The sequence below is a fragment of the Protopterus annectens genome, chromosome 8.part1, assembly GCF_019279795.1.
Source record: "Protopterus annectens isolate FY-2018-M chromosome 8.part1, PAN1.0, whole genome shotgun sequence".
Classification (NCBI taxonomy): domain Eukaryota; kingdom Metazoa; phylum Chordata; order Ceratodontiformes; family Protopteridae; genus Protopterus; species Protopterus annectens.
In genome coordinates, this window is record NC_056742.1 from 339356471 (window position 1) to 339376738 (window position 20268).

Here is a 20268-nt window from a genome sequence, read left to right on the forward strand (position 1 = left end):
AGATTAGAAGAAAGAGACAGCTGGCAAGACTGCTACTGGGTCAGCAGACAAATGAAAGAAAAAAAAAAAAAAAGACCAGTCATATCAGAGACTACTCTGCACTTTCTCGGAGCCTTTTTAGGGACTGCTAGAATAGATACTGCTGTGCTGCAGGCAGTTTTATAAACATTTCTCAAGACTGATATAAAAGAGGGGATAGGCACAGAATCGGTCCTCTCGTCCTTTATAAGGTCATGTACCCAGCCTAGCTCTGGGATAGTTCCAGACTGCCCCCAAACAAAACCACTACTAAATCTAGCAATCACCTGAGGAAAAGTGAACACTTGTTTGGACTTGAGCTCCAGTTCACCTTCTGAAGAATCAGAGTGACTGGACTCAATCAACTACAAAATCACCACTATCCTAAGAGTCCTCATCATTCTCTGAAACAGAAAGATCTCTAGCCAAACTAGCACTAGAACCATACATGGCAACACAATCACCAGTCGGCAGAACACTCTTAGCCAAGGAAATCACATCAGCTTTATAAAACAGCTATATTTTAATTATCAGCTGTATGATGAAGCTTTTTCTTTTGAACTTTATTACTAGATAAAATATCTGGGGACAGAGTACTATGTCTAGCAAGGGGCTTCTTACTCCAGACTGCTCCTACACGTGAAGGGTTTGGTTCTCCCATACCTATGCCAGGTACTGAAAGAGCCCCAGAGGATGCACCTAACACCCATTCCACAGTGGCTGACAAAGCTACACTAGATGGATATGGGACAAAAGGTAAATAGTCTGTGGGCTGGACAGTTGCCCTAACAGAATTGCTAACCATAAACAGAGACATATTATTTTGCTTTCTTTTTAGATGTAACTGGATATGATCAGAGGTTACCAGTATTAGAATCAGTCTAGTCAGGGAGAGCACGCCAACCTGAATAATAAAGCTGACAGTACTGTATAAAGTAGCAAATAAGCACAACGTTTCTAGTAATAACCATGTCAGCAGAAAACTAAATTATGCCAAACTGTGCTATTATCAAAGTTTGAAATGTGTTCTGAGTTTTTACAACTGAGAGAAGTTAAATATTCAGTACACAAATGCCAAACACCAAACTGACCAATATGCCAAATCCGTGTTAATAGTTCTACACACTTTACCACAAACTGCCATAAAATATTTAATAGCAATGTAAACTGTATTTTTTGTCAAAGAGTAAAATCTCCACAATACATTAAAATAACTTCATTTGCAGTAAAATCAAATTCTGATCTTAAAAACACAGTCCTACATACAGTAAAATAATGTATAAACGCTTTAAAAATCCAAGTTCTGCAATATTTTCCAGTCAAAAGATTAAAATAAGGCAGAACAACATCAGTAAAGACAGGCTTTGACTCAAGAAACAGCCCTTAGTATCCAACAGCGCACACAAACACTGTACCTCAAAGAAAAACAGTTTCCTCAGAAGCAGTTGAAATAAACTATTTGTCAGACAGAAATTAAATAAACACGCCTACAAGTAGAAATTCTGACAGGAATTACTGTAAACACTAACAGAAATAAAACAATGAAATTTATTTTTAAATACACAAAAACACAGAAAATAAATCTAACAATAAAATGAAAAAGAGGGAGTTCCAAATGGGGTTTATCTGAGCAGTATGCCAGAAAATCAGCACTGGATCCTTTTAAGAGTCACAGCACTTCCTGTGATAGTTAAACTTTCTCCTCAAGATATGCTCAGCCAATCAGCTGTCGGCAGGGGGGGGGGGGGTTAGTCTGAACTTTTGCAAGCTGGCCAGTATTGGGTAACACTGGCAGATAACCCAAAATGCCATTGAGGCAGTGGGAGTGATGAACATCTGTATTAGCAGTGCTACAAACAGGAACAAATTTGGTACACTGTAAATCTAAAACATTGGGAAAGTAAGTAAAAGCACAGATGAACACATAAAACTTGCATATACAAAATTTCACTGCCCTTTATAATGTGGGCCAGTACAACAAACTACTGAAAGTTAACACAAAGCATAAGCCCCCAATCCATTGTAAACACTGATAAAACAATGCTCTCTACGGCAGGCAAAGAGTAACTAACAAGAAAGCCAGTAGTATGTCAGTACTAACCAATATTGCAATAATTGCTAAAACTTTGTGATAACATTTAGCTTGGTGTAAATCAAGAGAGTATCTGCACAAGAATACCCAAGACATGTATGAGATTCTATCAAACATTCACTGTATTATCTACCAACATAGGCAGTGGAATTTGTCAACTACAAAAAAGAAATACTCACACAACATATAAAATAAACCAAAAGAGTAAGGACTCAAATCAATACTTTTTAATTCATTAAATGGGTAAGCCCACTGGACAGGGCTGTCAATTGTTAGGGATGACTCAGGAGCACCATTTTGTTAAGTCACTTTTTTATGGTACTCTTCACCAGCACCCCTATTGCTTGACAGCCATTAGACCTTCAAGGCCAGTCAGCCCATTTGTTCCCAATCAAACAAGAGATTACCAAGAAAAATCATCCAGGCAGCCTTCAAAGGTTGTTACATCACTAGAGCATTTTAAGCTATTGTCCCCGTCCCTGTCGCATAATCCATACATGGCATCAGGGAGGAATATGAAGTGGGCTGTGTGAAGAATACCCCTTCACTTCTGCAATAGGCACTGTCTAAACAGCATTGCCTCACCCCACACACCATGAGCAATGGTCTTGATATCCAAGAGAGGTAAGCAGCCCACACCCCTTCACTCCTCTCTCTACCTGCCTAGATGTGTCCATTTTCAAGGGTGACCCAGGAACACTTTCTTGCCAAATTACGTTATTTTGCTACTCTCTGCCCCCACTGCCTTGCAACAATCAGCCCATTTGTTCCCAACCAGGCAAGAGACTTAAGACATGTCATTATCCAGGTAGCCATCAGGTGTGATTACAGCATTTTAGTTTTTTCTCCCCATGCTGCATGCATACAACTGACAGTGCATGAGAGGGACGTGCAATGGGTTTGTCTGCAAATTACATCCCTTCACTTCCCCCCATGGGTACTGCCCAAACAGCCTTGCCCATCTCCCCAGCAGAAAGAAAGGAGGTATATCCAATCTCCTTCAGGCAGATTCCACCATCAGGAGTCTCTTCAAATGTGTGGAATCTCTCCCCTCCCCATTTCTCCCCTTCCCAAGGAGAGACAAGTAGGTCACACACGTCCACCCTGGTTCTTCTAGTGGCAGGATCTCTAATTAAACCCGCCTCACCTGGGTTGCAGTCAGGGCTCCATCCATCTGCACCATAGAACCTGACAGCCCTCTCTTGTTAACGGATATCCTCAGAGTTGCATAGTATGCAAGTAAAGATGAAAGGACTTAAACCCTCTCTATATTTGACTAAAGGCAGCAACTCAGCATCACAGAGCTATAACCCCCTGCACTAAGTGCCAGACACATTAAATGCTAGTAAAATCAAATGCTTGGACACAGCTTGAAAACAACTTCTATAAAACATGACATATGACTTGTGTTAAGAAAATGTATAACTGCAATGTGCAAGCTTAAAATGCATTAAGGGTTTAAAAGAATGAATACGTTTATTCTGCTTATTCTGTGTAAATATGTGCAGCTGCAGGAGACTTTGATAAGAGAACAATTGACGCCTGAAAGTCTACAATAGTCAGCAGAATGTGTATCGAGGCCAGGGTTGTACTTTGACGCTAGCCAAATGTATCATATCAGAACTGGGCAGCTGAAGTATGAGAAACCTGGGAGGGCTGAAATTAGCCGAAGGCCAGGTTGTTTTTCATGTTTTTGCAACACAGCAATTTTCTGACCATTTCAGCAGTAAATCTAACATCTTCCTGTGTACATGCAAATAACTGTATAAAAACAGCATGCTGAACTTTGGAAAATCAGACAAACCTTGTACTTGCATGCTTTTGTCTCCTTGCTGCAAGTAATAAAGGGTGCCTTGCTTGAACCTTACTTGCATTGATCTTCGCGTTTTCCTTTACAGCTTGGTCCCTCAAGCCAGATACCCTCTCTTCACCTCGGATCAGACGCCAGGTGGCTGAAACCGTACGGGGAAGAAACCAAATCGGTTCTTATGTAAAAAGTCCTCCGACTGAATTGTCGTCAAAAGAGGCTAGCCACTGCGACTGAAGGACGGGTTTTCTGTGAATCAGCGATCAATCACGTGGGCTCAGGTAAGGTGAATCTACTTATTCTGTTTCAAGATCAGGGATTAGATGTGTATCGTTTCTGTCAGATTGTGTTTTCTTACAGTCAAGGATAGAAAAGGTACAGTCGCGTCATAGATCAGGTGAAACAGATCAGTAGGCTTTAGACAGTCATTCTGAAGAGACTAACAAAATCCGTGGTACACGTAAAATTAAGGCATCAGGCAATATTTTCTGAACAGTCTACTTAGCAAACAAAATAGGGAAAAATGGGTAACAATTGTGCAGACACACCCGGAAACCCACCGTTAATGGAAGATGCAAAATACATGCAGTCACAGCGCGCAGACAATATTAGATATTTTTCAAAATGGGTTATTAAGTATGAATTTGACGGAAAATTAGAATCATCCTCACTTATCAAACTTATCAAGCAACTTAAAACTGATTCTAAGGGTCAAGTAAAAAAGCAACGACAGTTAGGAATTCCCCAGGCACACAGGTAGCTGGAGGAAGCAAACCGCAGAGACCAAAAGCATAAAGATTCGAAGGCACTGTTTTTAGATAAGGAAGACAATAGCTTGGTAATGGCATCGGTACCTCCGCCTCCCCCTCCTTTACCAGAGTAAAGAGCAAGTGGACAGGTTGACCCACCCCCATTATATCCTATGCTCACTAGAGATAGGGACATTATAAAACTGAAACTAGCTAAAGTTAGGAATCCCATCGAAAATAGGTCCCGAACAAAGGCGAATAATCAAGAAGGCGGCTCTGAATTATGGCAGGTAGTTAGGGATACATGACCTGTAGAAGAAGAAATATGCCCACTTATAGAAGTTCCGAACCCTCAGGCAGGACAGGAAGATCAGACTCCAACTATCCTAGTATATAGACCTTGGACTCCAGAAGATATCCGGAAAGCTACAGAAGGGATTCCCCATCCGAAACTTAATTTCAGAAAATTTTCGGAAGATTTACAAGGAATGAGGCTAAGTTATAACTTAAATGGGGAAGAGATAGAAAAAGTAGTTCGACAGATTGTAGGACCAGATTGGTACATGATTTGTGGCAACTGGAGTCCTTGTGACGCTGCACAAAAACCTCTTCCACATAGCAGCGCAGAATTAGACACTTGAGTGAAGGGACTTACAGACCACATCTCTGAGAAATGGAAACCTAGGGCAGACTGGACTTGCTAATCAATGTGTCCAGCAGGAGGGTGAATCAGTTGACCAATACTTTGCTAGGCTGTTAGAATGTTTTAACACCCACTGTGGGATGCAGGTTCCCGAAGATCAAAAACAAGATTCCCCATATGAACAGCAGTTAAAAAAAGCATTTTTAAAAGGTAGTAGTACACCTATAAGCGGTTTCATTACAAAACATATGGTTGACCATCGAACAAGCAAATTATACTCGCTACTTGAATATGCTAGACATGCTGAAAGGCATTTTAATAGCAAAAAGGCGGCTCAGGTATTTTCCGTAGAGGACGGAGCAAAAGTTTATGTAGTGCACCCCAGGAAAAATGCACAGGGAGGTAGGCAATCTGATCAGCGATCTGAAGACTTTGAAGGACGCAAGAAAAGGGGAGAATGTTTTAAATGTGGTAAAAAGGGACATTTAGCAAGGGATTGCAGGAAAAATAAGGCAACAACGGAAGATAAAGAAGGTGAGGACTGACTATATGACAGTCAGGAATCACTAAAAGAGACCAGTAGCGAAAGGACAAACGAGGATGTGAAAAGGGAAATAGAGAAGTACAGGAAATTAATGACGGTGCAGAAGATGAAGTACTAGATTTAGCTTTATTAAGCCTGGAGCTCTATTTAGCAGATACAAAACCAGAAGTTACACTTTTAGTGGAAGGCAGTGAGGTTAAATTTTTGTATGATTGAGGGGCATCACGGGCCCCGATACACCCCTCCAAATTACCAGAAAATTCGGAGTCACCTGATTACATATTGGTCAAAGCAGCGAATGGGCAGCTATATCGGGAGCCTCTCTCCCACAACATCACAATAACAGATCCTGTTTCAGGATTAACACAAAGAAGTAAGATTGTAGTTTCTGCAAAGTGCCCAGTAAATTTCTTGGGCAGGGATCTTATGCAGTTATTTGGCATAGCGGTGGTTCCAACTATGCAGGGCATGGAAGCGCAGCGACGAACTGACACTTTTATGGCTCAATCGGAGGGTGACATGTTTTATTGGTACAGTCAGGACCTGGTTACGACTGGTCCAGGGACTGTGACCAAAGAACTGATGAACGTAGCCATCAGTAAGTTTGCCTCCCTCGACATTGATAAACAGCACCTGCTGCACTGTACCCTGGATTTTTGAAACACACCAGGGCCTGATAAGGAGTATGAAAAGGAGTTATGTAAGCATCGTACAAACAGATTGGTACTGAGAAACTTATACTGGGATGCAGAAGGGAATAGTGTAGCCAGCTGTTCACTGCCCCAGGAGTTTTTGACACTTTATAAATCCAATAGACTACCACATGTTAGCATAACCAAGAATAAAAACATACGGTGGGCAGACCCAGGGGAGAAAGCCACAAGATGGGAAAAACAAACAGAACTGGAGCTGTCAGAACAAGCAATACAAGTGCAAAAATTTAATTGGGTAACTCAAGCTAACCCAGCTGTACATCTGCAGTCTCGCGAAGCAGCAGATTGATACTCCTCTTGATGGAAGAGGAAAATGCCTTACGGGATATACCAGAGACCCTCTGGTCAGCAGGAAAATCAGATGTAGGACTTCTCCTTATGGCAGGACCAAAATCAGCGTTTAGACCACAAAAGAGACAGTATCCCCTAAGAAAGGATGCAGAGGCAGGGATAAAACCTATCATAGCAGCATTACTTAAGGGAGGGGTGCTAGTTGAATCCCCCGATTCTCTGTGTAATACACCTTTATTTCCAGTTAAAAAAGCCAATGGAGAAAGGCTATGGGTCCAGGATTTGCAAGCTGTAAATGACGCAGTAATACCAAGGGCACCTATAGTGCCGGATCCACACACCTTGTTGAATGACTTAAAACCTCAATAAGAATATTTCTCTGTGGTAGACATTAGTAATGCATTCTTTTCAATACCAACACACCCAGACAGCCAGTATTGGTTTGCATTCACATTTCAGGGAAAAAGATATACATATACGCGATTACCACAGGGGTATTGTGAGAGCCTTACTATATTTTCGCAAGAAATGTCAAGTAACTTGGCAGGATTTAACCCGCCAAAGGGTAGTCAGGTCTTAATTTATGTTGATGACATTCTATTAGCAGCCCCCACCCTGCAGGATTGTAGGGAAGATACAGTAGCACTTCTACAATTTCTAGCTGCTGAGGGACAAAGTGAATAAGAACAAAACTGCAGCTTTGGAAAAAACAGGTAAGTACTTAGGATATGTAATATCCAAGGGAGGTAGAACTTTAGATGAGGACAGAAAGGTGGCAATCTTGCAGGCGCCAAAGCCTACCACCAAGAAGGAAATGATGCCCTTCTTGGGGACGACTAATTTTTGTCGAAGCTTGTTTCCAAACTATGCCTTGGAATCTGCACCTTTAACTGACCTTATTTATAAGACACCTATGGCAGCGCAGGACTTATTACAATGGACAACAGAGGCAGAATCTGCTTTCTGTAAGCAGAAACAGTTAATAGCATCCTCTCTAGTTCTGGGTTTGCCTAATTACCATAAGCGTTTTTTCCAGAGTGTAGATTGCAAGAAGGGTTATATGACATCAGTACTAACACAACAACATGGGGATAAGCAACGTCCCATTGCTTACTATTAATCACAATTAGACCCAGTGGCACGGTCTTTGCCACACTGTGTGCAGGCAGTAGTCGTGGCAGCAATGGCAGTGCAGGCTTCGGCCTCAATAGTCTTCTTTCACCCACTCACTCTGAGGGTACCTCATGCAGTTGCTTCACCCACTCACTCTGAGGGTACCTCATGCAGTTGCTTCACCCACTCACTCTGAGGGTACCTCATGCAGTTGCGATTTTATTACAAGAAAAAGTAGCATCTCTCCCCTGCTAGGCATCTCTCATGCATGACCATATTGCTGAGCCAACCTCATATGACAATTGAACGATGTACGACCTTAAACCCTTCTACTCTGCTCCAAACTCCTGCAGACAGCACACCACACCGCTGCCTGCAAATCGAGCAGAAGACATTACCTAGGAAAGACCTCACGGATGTCCCCTTGGATAATGCTGAGGTGACATACTACGTGAATGGCTCGGGCAAAAGGGGCCCTTACAGGACAGAACCTAGTAGGATTATGCAGTAGTCTCTGATACTGAAGTTATAGAAGCAAAATCTTTATCACATCATTTATCCGCGCAGGCAGCAGAATTGATTGCTCCGACACGAACATGTACCTTAGCGAAGGATAAATGTGTAAACATCTTCACTGATTGCCAATACGCTTTTTCCACTGTACATCTGTTTGCACAACAGTGGAAAAACCGAGGGATGATAACATCTACTGGCAAACCTATAAATCATGCGCAGCTCATTTTAGATTTTAGAATCTATTCAGTTGCCTCGAAAGGTAGCTATTTGCAAATGTGCAGCTCATACCAAACAGGACATAATTTCAAAAGGTAATGCGAGAGCTGATGCAGCTGCAAAACAGGCAGCTACAGAGGTATTCCTTCTAGATAAGGAATTACAACCCTCTGAAACCTTGAGCTTAGATATGTTAAAAACAATGCAGACACTCACTACGCAAGCAGAAAAATGGCGATGGATGAAACGAGGAGCAGTCCTCGAAAAGGGGCTGTACCTCTCTAAGGAGGGAAAACCGATACTCCCTTTAACTTGTTCCGCTATGCGGCATTGTTGAGCCATGGGCAGTGCCATGGTTCAACTGGGGGGGGGGGGGGATGATACAGCTGGTGAACCAGGTGTTCACAACATATGGATTTACAAACTATTCTAAAAAATTTTGTTTAATGTGTCAGATCTGTAACAAACACCATGCACAGGGGGCGATAAAGCCTAAGCAAGGGAGTTTTCCCACACCACCATATCCGTTTCACACTATCTGTATGGATTTCATAGAACTGAACAAATGTGAAAACAAGAAGTACTGCCTTGTCATTATAGATATGTTCTCCAGGTGGGTGGAAGCTTTTCCAACCAAAAATCCAGATGCAGCTACAGTAGCAAAGGTACTTGTTAAGGACATTATTCCTAGGTTTGGTTCCCGGAAAGAATCTATAGCGACAATGGTACGCAGTTTGCAGGGCTGGTTGAAAGGCATAACGATATACTAAAAAGCAAACTGAGGAAATTGATAGGTGAAACGGGGAAAACCTGGCTGCACTGTTTACCCCTGGCACTGTTGAACATGAGAACTGTCCCTACAGCAAAAGGACAGACTCCCTTTAAAAAGCTGTATGGAAGGGCTTATTACACACCCCAGTGGAAACCTATGTCATCAGACCAGGAAGCTGATTTTACACTAGCTGAAAATATGAAAAAGTTGAGTTCTAAACATCTGTTGCAGTTTAATTCTGTTTCAGGTCAGAAACCAGCCAAAACATCGGAAGTGACAGTGACGCCAGGGGACTGGGTGTGGATTAAAATCCTGAAGCGAAAGAACTGGGCATCACCAAAGTGGGAACGTCCCTACCAGGTGCTTCTCTCAACACCTACTGCAGTCAAGATAGCAGAGTGAGCGTCGTGAATATATCTGATGCACTGCAAGTTGGTGAGAAACTTCGAACTGGACAAAGACCTTACCTCTCCATCGGGACCCTAAGCACAAAAGTCTGGCTACAAAGGGGTGTCAGATCAATAGGAACTGATCCGTCTCGAACCCAGTGAAGCAATTATCGGTGCCAAGGTCCTATAGGGTAGAGAGTAAGATCACGTGTCCTAAGTAAAAATGACTAAATCAAGAAAGATCAAAATATGTCTTTTTGGAAGAACCGGAGAAGACAGAGATAATACGAAACAACCATTTCCACGGAAATATTGCATGACCATCCTATTGACCATCATGTTAACAATAATCTTTTTGTTATGGCCATTTCTCTTCTCTGCTACAGAAGTAGAACTTAATAAGCGTGAGTGGCACCCGGATTTCAATACTTACCAGGCAATCAAATATGTGTATGCTGAAACCTTCAATGTTTCGAATTGTTGGGTCTGCACAGCTCTACCAACAGCACATGGGGGATTGCTGCTAACTTCAGTTCCCCTAGGGGCTAATGACACCTGGGAAAACCCAATTCATGACACGTCGAATGTCACATCAAAAGATAAAGTAGCATTGCACTTGTCTATTCGTCAAAACGGAATTGTGTGTTTTCAATCAAGGTAGGATGGAGCCATTGCAATGCAACATTTCCCTATAGATGCTACACTAAACCTAATACACACCGGATCTTATTGCAACACGAACTAGGACTCATTTTTTGAATTGATGCATAGAACAATCGAGGAAGTAAATCGCGATTCAATTCTGTACAAACAACTGTCCATAATTGACAAAAAAATGTTTCATGCAGGACAAGGGTATGTTCATAGTAAAGTTACCACCAAAGTATAAAATTGCTACTTTATATGCGGAAGAAAAGCATATAAATGGCTACCTGAAAACTGGTCCAGTAGCTGTTTTTTTGGGATACCTGGTTCCGGTCATACGACACACGGCAGTCTTACCTCAAGGGAAAATTCGGAATGTCCGAGAAATCAAGAAGCCTGCTAATCCAGTGGGACAAATCGATGCACCCTGGATATACCATCATGGATTTAGGCCATGTGAGTGACAAAGGACCGTCGCACATGGATCTGGGTGATTACGTCATATCTTGGGCAGGCATAATACCAGCATATGGAGCAGTGAAATCGATCTGGGAGCTGAGAAAACTAAACTTCTTGAAACTATGAGTAATGCGATCTTTTCCGCCCTAGAATTGGTAACCGATGAACTGACTGCCATGAGAAGAGTGGTGCTTCAAAATCGCATGGCTCTCGACTTCACCCTAGTGGCAAAAGGAGGTACGTGCGCTTTAATCCAGGAGGAGTGCTGTTTGTTTATTCACGACAACAAACACGAGAGACACAGCCATCTTGAAGTAATTCAGCAAGGGTCGGCTATGAGCAAACCAGGACCAAATCCACTGACGGACTTTTTCCAGAAATGGTTCGGGGGTTGGGGCAGCGTCTTGATGAACATTCTGATTGCCATCTGTGCAGGAGCAGCCTTACTGATGGTGTGTGGATGCTGCTGCATCCCCTGTATGAAAGGACTAGTTAAGAATATCATAGACGCTTCAGTTTCAGAAACTTTATATCAGAATGTTGAATTTGAAGAACTACTCAAAACTGAAAAAATGCTTTCACAAGCTTGAACTGAATGACTCTCTAACTGCAAATCCTAAGTAGGAAATGGTTATGGGAAGAAAAACTGTTTATGCTTGTTTTGAAAGTAGAATAAAGTATTAAAAGGGGGGAAATGTTAAGAAAATGTATAAGTGCAATGTGCAAGCTTAAATGCATTAAAGGTTAAAAAGAATTAATACGTTTATTCTGCTTATTCTGTGTAAATATGTGCAGCTGCAGGAGACTTTGATAAGAGAACAATTGATGCCTGAAAGTCTACAACAGTCAGTAGAATGTGTATTGAGGCCAGGGTTGTACCTTGACCCTAGGCAAATGTATCATATCAGAACTAGACAGCTGAAGAAGTATGAGAAAAGTACAGTTTTGTACCTACCATAAATGTAGATGTCCGATAGGTATGCATCTGCAGTCCTAACATATGGGTTGTCCTACCTCAGGCAGCCCTTCGGTCGGCCAGATTCCAAAGTCTGGGTCTGGCCTCAGCTGATAACGCACTTCACCCGACATCATAGCTGCTGTGGTATAAAGGCATCAGCCGACGCCATTTTCCTCAGTGTTTCTTGCCCCAGATGCCAGGTGCCCTCTAGGAAGGCTAAATTTGGATAAATGCAAATAATTCCAAACAGTAGAGAGCAAAAATTATATATATACTTATATATATATATACATATATATATATATATATATACACACACACATTATATATATATATATATATACATACACACACACATATATACATATATACACAAAACAAATACACCATAATAATTTCCCCCAGCTAGCTAAAAGAGGGATAGATACCCTAGGAATACCACAGAGGGGAAGGAGGTTGGGTAATCCTGACTGCATACCTATCGGACATCTACATTTATGGTAGGTACAAAACTGTACTATGTCCTTCAAGGATGCATCTGCAGTCCTAACATATGGGTAGAATACCATAGCCAAACTGGGGGAGGAGGCACTAAGATAAAGATGGTGTAGTCAAGATCCCTTGCAACACAGCAGTTGCAAAACCTGCTCGGGATCTGGAGTATAAAGGAAGGTTATAATGCTTGGCAAATGTATGCATGGAGCTCCAAGTAGCAGCTTCTAAAATGTCTTTGGTAGCCACTCCTCGTAGGAAAGCTGTAGTGGTGGCTGTAGCTCTTGTGGAATGAGGTCTGATATTTTCAGGAGTTGTCTTTCCATGAAAAGAGTAGCAAAATTGGATGCAATTTCCTATCCATTTTGAGATTGTCTGTTTTGAAATTGCTTTTCCTTGCATTCCTGTTGCATATGCTACCAGAAGTTGGTCAGTTTTTCTGTTGGTCTTAGTTCTGTCCAGATAGTAGCGTAATTGTCTGTGCACATCCAAGGTATGTAGCAGTCTTTCCCCCCCTGTTCTGTGGGTTGGGGAAGAATGTAGGTAAATGAATTGCTTGGTTCAATGATACTCTGGAGACCACTTTTGGCATAAAGGTAGGGTTGGTTCTTAGAGACGCTCTATCCTGATGGAAGATAAGGAAGGGTTGTACTGCCATTAATGCCTGTAATTCAGATACCCTTCTTGCTGAAGTGATTGCTAGCAGGAAAGCAGTTTTCCAAGGCAAGAACTGTAAATCTGCTGTTGCTGCTGGTTCAAAAGGGGGAAGTGTTAACTTTTCCAGCACAAAGTTGAGATCCCATGTAGGTAAAGGTGGTTTTTCCTTGGAGGCTTTACGTTTTTGATTCCTCTCAAGAACTGTCCGAGTAGAGGATGAGAGAAGACAGGAGGATCCATGTTGTATTCTGCTGAGATTGCTGATGCATGAATCTTAATGGAGGAGTAGGACAGGCCAATGTGGAACAGTTCTGCTAAGTATTCCAGGATGTGTGCTATGTTTGCCAATGAGACATTTTCTCCCTTTGCTGCACTCCAAATGAGGTATCTTTTCCATTTGGCTGAATAAGTTTTCCTTGTGGAGGGTCTGCGAGCCTCCAGGATAATGTCCTTAACCCTCTGAGATAAATCTGGGTTATTTTGTTTTATGCAATATTCCAAGCAGCTAGCTGCAGTGTTTTCAAGTTTGGATGTAGGATCTTGTAGTTGTTCTGTGTTAGAAGTAAGGGACATAGAGGTAGAGGCCATGCGTGTGTCCGAGACATGCTTCTCAGTAGCGGGTAACAATGTTGCCTCGGCCAGTCTGGAGCCATCAGGATTACCCTTGGCTGATCCTCTTTGATCTTCAGTAGGACTTTGTACATCAAAGGAAGAGGTGGGAATGCATATGCTGTCAGGTTTTTCCAGCTGAAGGAAAGGGAGTCCACCCTCCAAGCAAGTGGGTGGTATGCTCTTGTGCAGAATTTCTTCAATTGGTGGTTGTGTGGGGAGGCGAACAGGTCTATCTGTGGTAGTCCCCATTTCTTTGTTATGGTTTTGAAGATATCTGGATGCAGCATCCATTCGTGAGCATCCGTGGTAGTTCTGCTTAAGGTGTCTGCCAGTGAATTTTCTTTTCCTGGTACAAATCTGGCCTGAAGTTGAATGTTGAGATTCAGGGCCACATTCCACAGGTCCATTGCCATCCAGCATAGAGGATATGAGTGTGTACCTCCTTGTTTGTTGATGTACCACATGACTGTGGTATTGTCCGTCCTTATCAGCAGGTGACCTTGTTGAAGGAATGGTCGGAATGCCTGGATTGCATGTTTCACTGCCAGCATCTCCTTTAGATTTATGTGTAGATTCAGCTGGTCTTGGGTCCATAGGCCTTGTATGCACTTGTCCACCATGTGTGCCCCCCAGCCTAGGTCTGAGGCGTCCGTGGTGATGGTCTGGATTTTGGATGAGGTTTGTGGAAAGGCAGTCCTCTGTTCAACTGACAGGCCTGAGCCCACCACTGGAATTCTTGCTTCAGGCATGGAATTATTGGAATCTGGGCTTCTAGACTGTGCTTGTGTTGAGACCATACATTCCTTAGGTACCATTGCAACTTTCTCATATGCAGCCTGGCATGCGGAATCAATATTATGCAGGATGCCATGTAACCCAGGGCTTGCAGGACTTTCCTTGCAGTAAGCCGAGTTTGTGTTGTTAATGTCATGAAATATACTGGTAGTTGCTTTTGTTTTTCTTCTGTGAGAAAAGCCATCTGAGTTTATGTATCCAGTTCTGCACCCAAGAATGTTATCCTTTGGGATGGCACTAGTCTTGATTTTTGCATGTTGACTGTGTATCCCAAGGCTTGCAACAGTTGTATGACCTTTTCCAAATCTTTTGTTAATTTTGCCTTGTTGTCCGCTTGTATTAGGCAGTCGTCCAGGTATGGGTAAATTTGAATTCCCTGAAGCCTGCAATGAGCAATTACTGATGCCAGGCATTTCGTGAATACTCTGGGCGCAGTAGATAAGCCAAAGGGCAATGCTGAGAATTGATAATGCTCTGATCCTGCAAGAAATCTGAGGTGTCTTCTGCAATCTGGTCATATAGGGACGTGCAGGTATGCCTCCTTGAGATCTAGAGTCACCAGCCAAGACTCCTTGCCCAGCATGGGAAGAGGTTGCTGGAGGGTCAGCATTTTGAATTTTGGAACAATGAGGTATGTGTTCAGAGCGGACAAGTCAAGAATAGGTCTCCATTGATTTTCTTTTCTTGGTACAAGGAAAAGCCTGGAGTAAAATCCTTGGCCTTGTTCCATAGGCGGTACCTTTTCTATAGCTCTCATCCTTAGTAAGTTGTTGATTTGTCTTAGAGCGTCTGTTTTTTGGCTTGGTGGTAGGTTTGGCATTCCTCTCTTTTTTGGTAGAGTGTGGAAGTGAAACCTGTAGCCTTTGTCTATTGTTTGTAAAGTCCATTTGTCTCCTGTAATGTAACGCCAGTTGTGGGAAAATAAAGCTAGTTTTCCGCCCAAGAGTGCTTCCAGTTGTTCCCTGGTAGGCGGAATCAGAGCCAAGTCATTGTGTCTGCCCTGTGGAAGTGGTTGTAGTTGAATCTGTGGCAGTACTTCTCTGGTTGGTAGGTTGCCACTGACGTCCCCTGTAGGCACCCCTGGATTGACCTCTGCCTCTTGGGCGTCTATTTCTTCTCTGTGCTCTGGAGGTGTCTGGAAAGGACCAATTCTTCGAAGGCCAATTTCTGCTAAACCTCGGAGGTTGGACCTGTAAGAAATCCTTGACTGTTTGGACAGATTTTGCTTTTTCCTCCACCTTCTTTAGAAGCCTCCTGTGCAGGGGAGCCAAACAAACTTTGTTTCTCCATAGGAGCATCTAGGAGTTTTGACTTAACATGGTCTGGTAAGGATTGTTCTTTTAAACAGGCATGCCTTCGAATCACTGTTCCAGTCATAGCTGATCTAAAGGAAGCCTCCAGTGCATCATAGCCACATTTTAAGAAATGGTTACTGACCTGCTGAGAGTTATGTACCAAATCCTGAAGGGACTTGCGGTCTATAGGTTCAGGAGAGGACAGTTTTTTATTTAGCTGGTCTAACAAAAATTCCTGGTACTGAATCATGTGAAATTGACAGTTTAAGGCCCTGGCCGAAACAGTAGCAGAAGTATAAACCTTTTTACCCCATCTCTCTAATGCTCTAGATTCCCTTTCAGAGGGGAGAGGATTTTTGGCAGAAGCAGCTGCCACAGCTTTAGGGCCCTGTGAAATGGTTTCAGGATCTGCCCTGTGAAATGGTTTCAGGATCTGCAACAGGAGCCTTATACAAATGGTAGTGTGTGTCCGGGGCCCTGTAATATCTGTCAGGCTTGGCAGGGGCCGGAGGAAGAGAATCAGGGGCAGTACAGGCATCATTATATGCATCATCAACAACTGTTAGTACTGGAGGAATGGCTAAAGGCCTATGCTGTGGTAAGTGTAAGAAAGTCCTTAGCCTTTTCCTTGAATCTGAAAAATCCTGGCCCTGCCATTGAAAGTGTTCCCTCATAGCATGTAAGGTTTCCCCAAAAGAAAATTCTTCAGGAGGAGAGGCAGAAGGAATGGAGTCTTCTGCATCGGAATCCTCATAAGGAGAGTATGGGCCTTCCTGAGGGTCTGAGATATCAGAGTCATCCGAGGAATAGTCTGTAGAAACAGGTTCCGGGGGTTCAGTCCTAGGCCTCTTATCTGGAGGGGGTTGAGAGGCCCTGTCTGGGTGAGGTTGGGATCCCCTGATCAAAGAAATGAGATCCTCAGCCAGGCTGAGCATTTGAGAACTAGAGGTAGGCTTGTGTGAGGGAGTTTTAGCAGGTAAGGCCTTAGAAGATTTAGCTGCTTTAGCCCTGGAAAAAGCCTTGATAGACATAGATGCAGGGGGTCTAGCAGCCCCACGTGCAGGGGTAGACATGTCTAAAGGAATAGTATCTGACAAATCCTGGGTGCTAGCTTCTGTAGGGGCAATTTCAGTAGCCGATTCAACCATGCTCTGTGAAGCCTTGGCTATCGGAGGCCTGCTTTCGGCCGAAGGAAGAACAGAGGACTCTGTTTCAGCCGAAACTGAGACACTCGCGGTTGGCCTAACCGTGGTTTCAGCCGAAACCGCGGATCGCGAGTGTCGGTCCTTTTCCTTGCACTTTTTAGCTAATTGTGTAGTCGGAGTCTCCGACGGCATTTTGTATGCAAAAGCGGGACCAAAAATCTCCTCTACAAACTCCGACCGACGTCTAAGCGTCCGTCGGTTGAAGGAAGCACAGGCTAAACAAGCTGATACGTCGAGGTCCGGGCCTAAACAAGGAAGGCAGTAAGAGTGGAAATCCTTATGAGGTATTTGTTTCCCACAAGTTAAACAATTATTTACTTTGTCTGACATCGGCTGAGGCAAGAAAGAGTCCTCAACGGGGTACTTAGCTTTTTAGAAGTGTTCGGTAGTAGAAATCTCTGGATCTGACCGACCGGCACTTGCGAACAGCTTCTGCTTCAGGCACCGCGCGGCAAGAAAGACTGTGGAAAATGGCGTCGGCTGATGCCTTTATACCACAGCAGCTATGACGTCGGGTGAAGTGCGACATCAGCCGAGGCCAGACCCAGACTTTGGAATCCGGCCGACCGAAGGGCTGCCTGAGGCAGGACAACCCATATGTTAGGACTGCAGATGCATCCTTGAAGGACATCTAGAGAGGGCTGAAATTAGCCTGAGGCCAGGTTGTTTTTCTCAAACATGTTTTTGCAAGACAGCAATTTTCTGACCATGTCAGCAGTAAATCTGACAACATCTTCCTGTGTACATGCAAAGAACTGTATAAAACAGCATGCTGAACTATGGAAAATCAGACAAACCTTGTACTTACATGCTTTGTCTCCTTGCTGCAAGTAATAAAGGGTGCCTTGCTTGAACCTTACGTGCATTGATCTTTGTGTTTTTCTTTACAACTTGGCTAAAGGTAAAAAAAAAACCTACACCAACACACCCACTCCGTAAACAGAGTAACATTCTCAAGTACATATGTAATAAAAGGATATAAATTTTCTTCCATGTGCAAAAGAGAATGCTTTCACATGATGGAATGTCATCTTCTTGACTTCTTAAGAACTTGGGACACTATACGTGAACATTATCCAATATGGTATCAAACACCCTAAGCTATTCATAAAGGTGCGTACACAATGGTTAAGACACTCCGTAAGCAAGGTACTTCATACCTGGCATACAAATGTAAATGACTGCCTTTCAGGCTCAAACTAGGTTAAACGAACACATTAGGTACATCAGGGACATCAAAAAGGGTAGAACAGAAAACCCTGTGGCTCTTCAATTTTTAAATGTTCATTACAGTAACCCACAAGAGTTACAAGCTACAATTTTGGAACAAATTAACTGTAATGTGATGAATATATAGATAACTTAAAAAGAAGGTTATGGAAAAAATAATCTATTCTCATTTTAAAGTACAATACCTTATCCCCTGGTGGATTAAACAGGGAATGCAATTGGAAATGCATGTTGTGATTAATTAAGCAAACTTGAATGCTTAATTGGAGAATGGTTTTATGAAGCAATGTATTTAAGAAGAGTAAGGCAGAGGGAAGGGTATACTCTGTAAAGGCATAATAGCACAGGCACTAGAGATGTTCATTGTTTGATGAACTTTTATTATTTGTTATTTTAATAAAAGTTTGTTCTAAGTTTTGGATCACTGGCCATTTTTTCTGTGGTTGCTATACAAGGTTTTCATTTCTATTTGTGGTATAATACATATGTAATAAAAGGATATCATTTTTTCCATGTGCAAAAGGGAATGCTTTCACATGATGGAATGTCATCATCTTGACTTCTTAAGTCAGGACACTATATGTGAACATTATCCAATATGTTACCAAAGCCCTAAGCTATTCATAAAGGTGTGTACAACAATGGTTAAGACACTCTGTATGCAACATATTTCATACCTGGCATACAAATGTGAATGATTGCCTTTCAGGATCAAATGTAATGCATAAAACCAATAGCATCTGCTTATGGGCTGGTTCCAATGGGGTAACCTAAAGGACTGCAACCACGGACAAACATGTGGTGTTATACTGGTGGGTGCAAAGATTACCTCCCCACTCTTGCAGATATGCTGATAAGCACACAGAACTGATCAACTCCCCTGCCATCTCAGGCTGCATGACCTGCCCCCACACATGGTGGAGAACTCCTGGCAATTACAGGTCACAGATAACAAATAGTGTCATTGCTATAATATGACAATGGCCACTGGTCTACCATTACCTACTTTGTAAGGCAGACAATATCTTAACTCTAGACAGTAGCAAGGAGCATTACGGGTAAGGGGTGGAGTCAGTGTTTACGGTCTTTGCCAGGACTGGCACCAAAACGTGGCTGATGAGCAAGTGCTGGAAAAGGAGGTTAACCCTTTCATGCCCCTCTTCAGCTTGGATCCAGATGGGAAAGGGACAAGACCCATCTCTACCTATGCCTGCAGATGTGCCCTTAACATCTTCCCACAAGCTGATGTCTACTGTCAGTTAAAAAAACAAGTGACAAGAAGAACTAAATGACCTGGAAGTCAAGGCCCAGAAGTAGCAAATTTACCTAACTATGCTTAAGAAAATGAGGAAATGTGTGCCCTGACTTTGTGGTGCAAAGGGATAAAAGCTCTGACAATTACCCAGGAGATCAGAGTTGAGTAGAAGCTCAGGAGTTGAAGAGGTTAAAAAGTACAGTTGTGTACACCTACCATAAATGTAGATGTTAGAGTTTCTTCACTGTTGCAGTCATGATTGTAGGGTTCTCCCCTGCCGGCAGGCAGCCCAGGTCGGCCAGAATCCCAAAGTCTGGGTCTGGCGTCAGCTGTTCAACCATGCTCCCCGACGGCAGAGCGCCAGGAGTACAAAGCCGACAGCCGACGCCATCTTCTCCAGTTTTTCTTGCCCCAGATGTCAAGAGTCCCAAAATGAAAAAGGTCCCATAACCTTTGCAAATACACCTCAGAAGAATGGTGAAAAAGGGTATACACAAAAGTAAAAATAAGAGGGGACAGGAGGGAGGGAAACCCAGACTGCAACAGTGAAGACACTCGAACATCTACATTTATGGTAGGTGTACACAACTGTACTATGTTCATCGTGTTTCACTATTGCAGTCATGATTGTAGGGTAGAATCCCAAAGCTGAAAGAAAGGGAGGTGGTCATAAAGAGGAAGGGGCGGCTAAAAGGCCCTGCAAGACTGCAGAGGCAAAGCCTGCCCTAGACTTACAGTAGAGACATAGATTGTAGTGCTTAGAAAATGTATGCACTGAACTCCAAGTTGCAGCTTCCAAAAT

The 20268-nt window shown here is 42.9% G+C and overlaps 1 protein-coding gene across 2 annotated transcripts in view; it reads right to left on the minus strand.

The window, feature by feature from the left end:
- The window catches only part of TERF2 (telomeric repeat binding factor 2), a 984850-nt gene that overhangs the window by 906837 nt on the left and 57745 nt on the right, over positions 1-20268 (minus strand). The gene's annotated exons all lie outside the window — the stretch shown is intronic.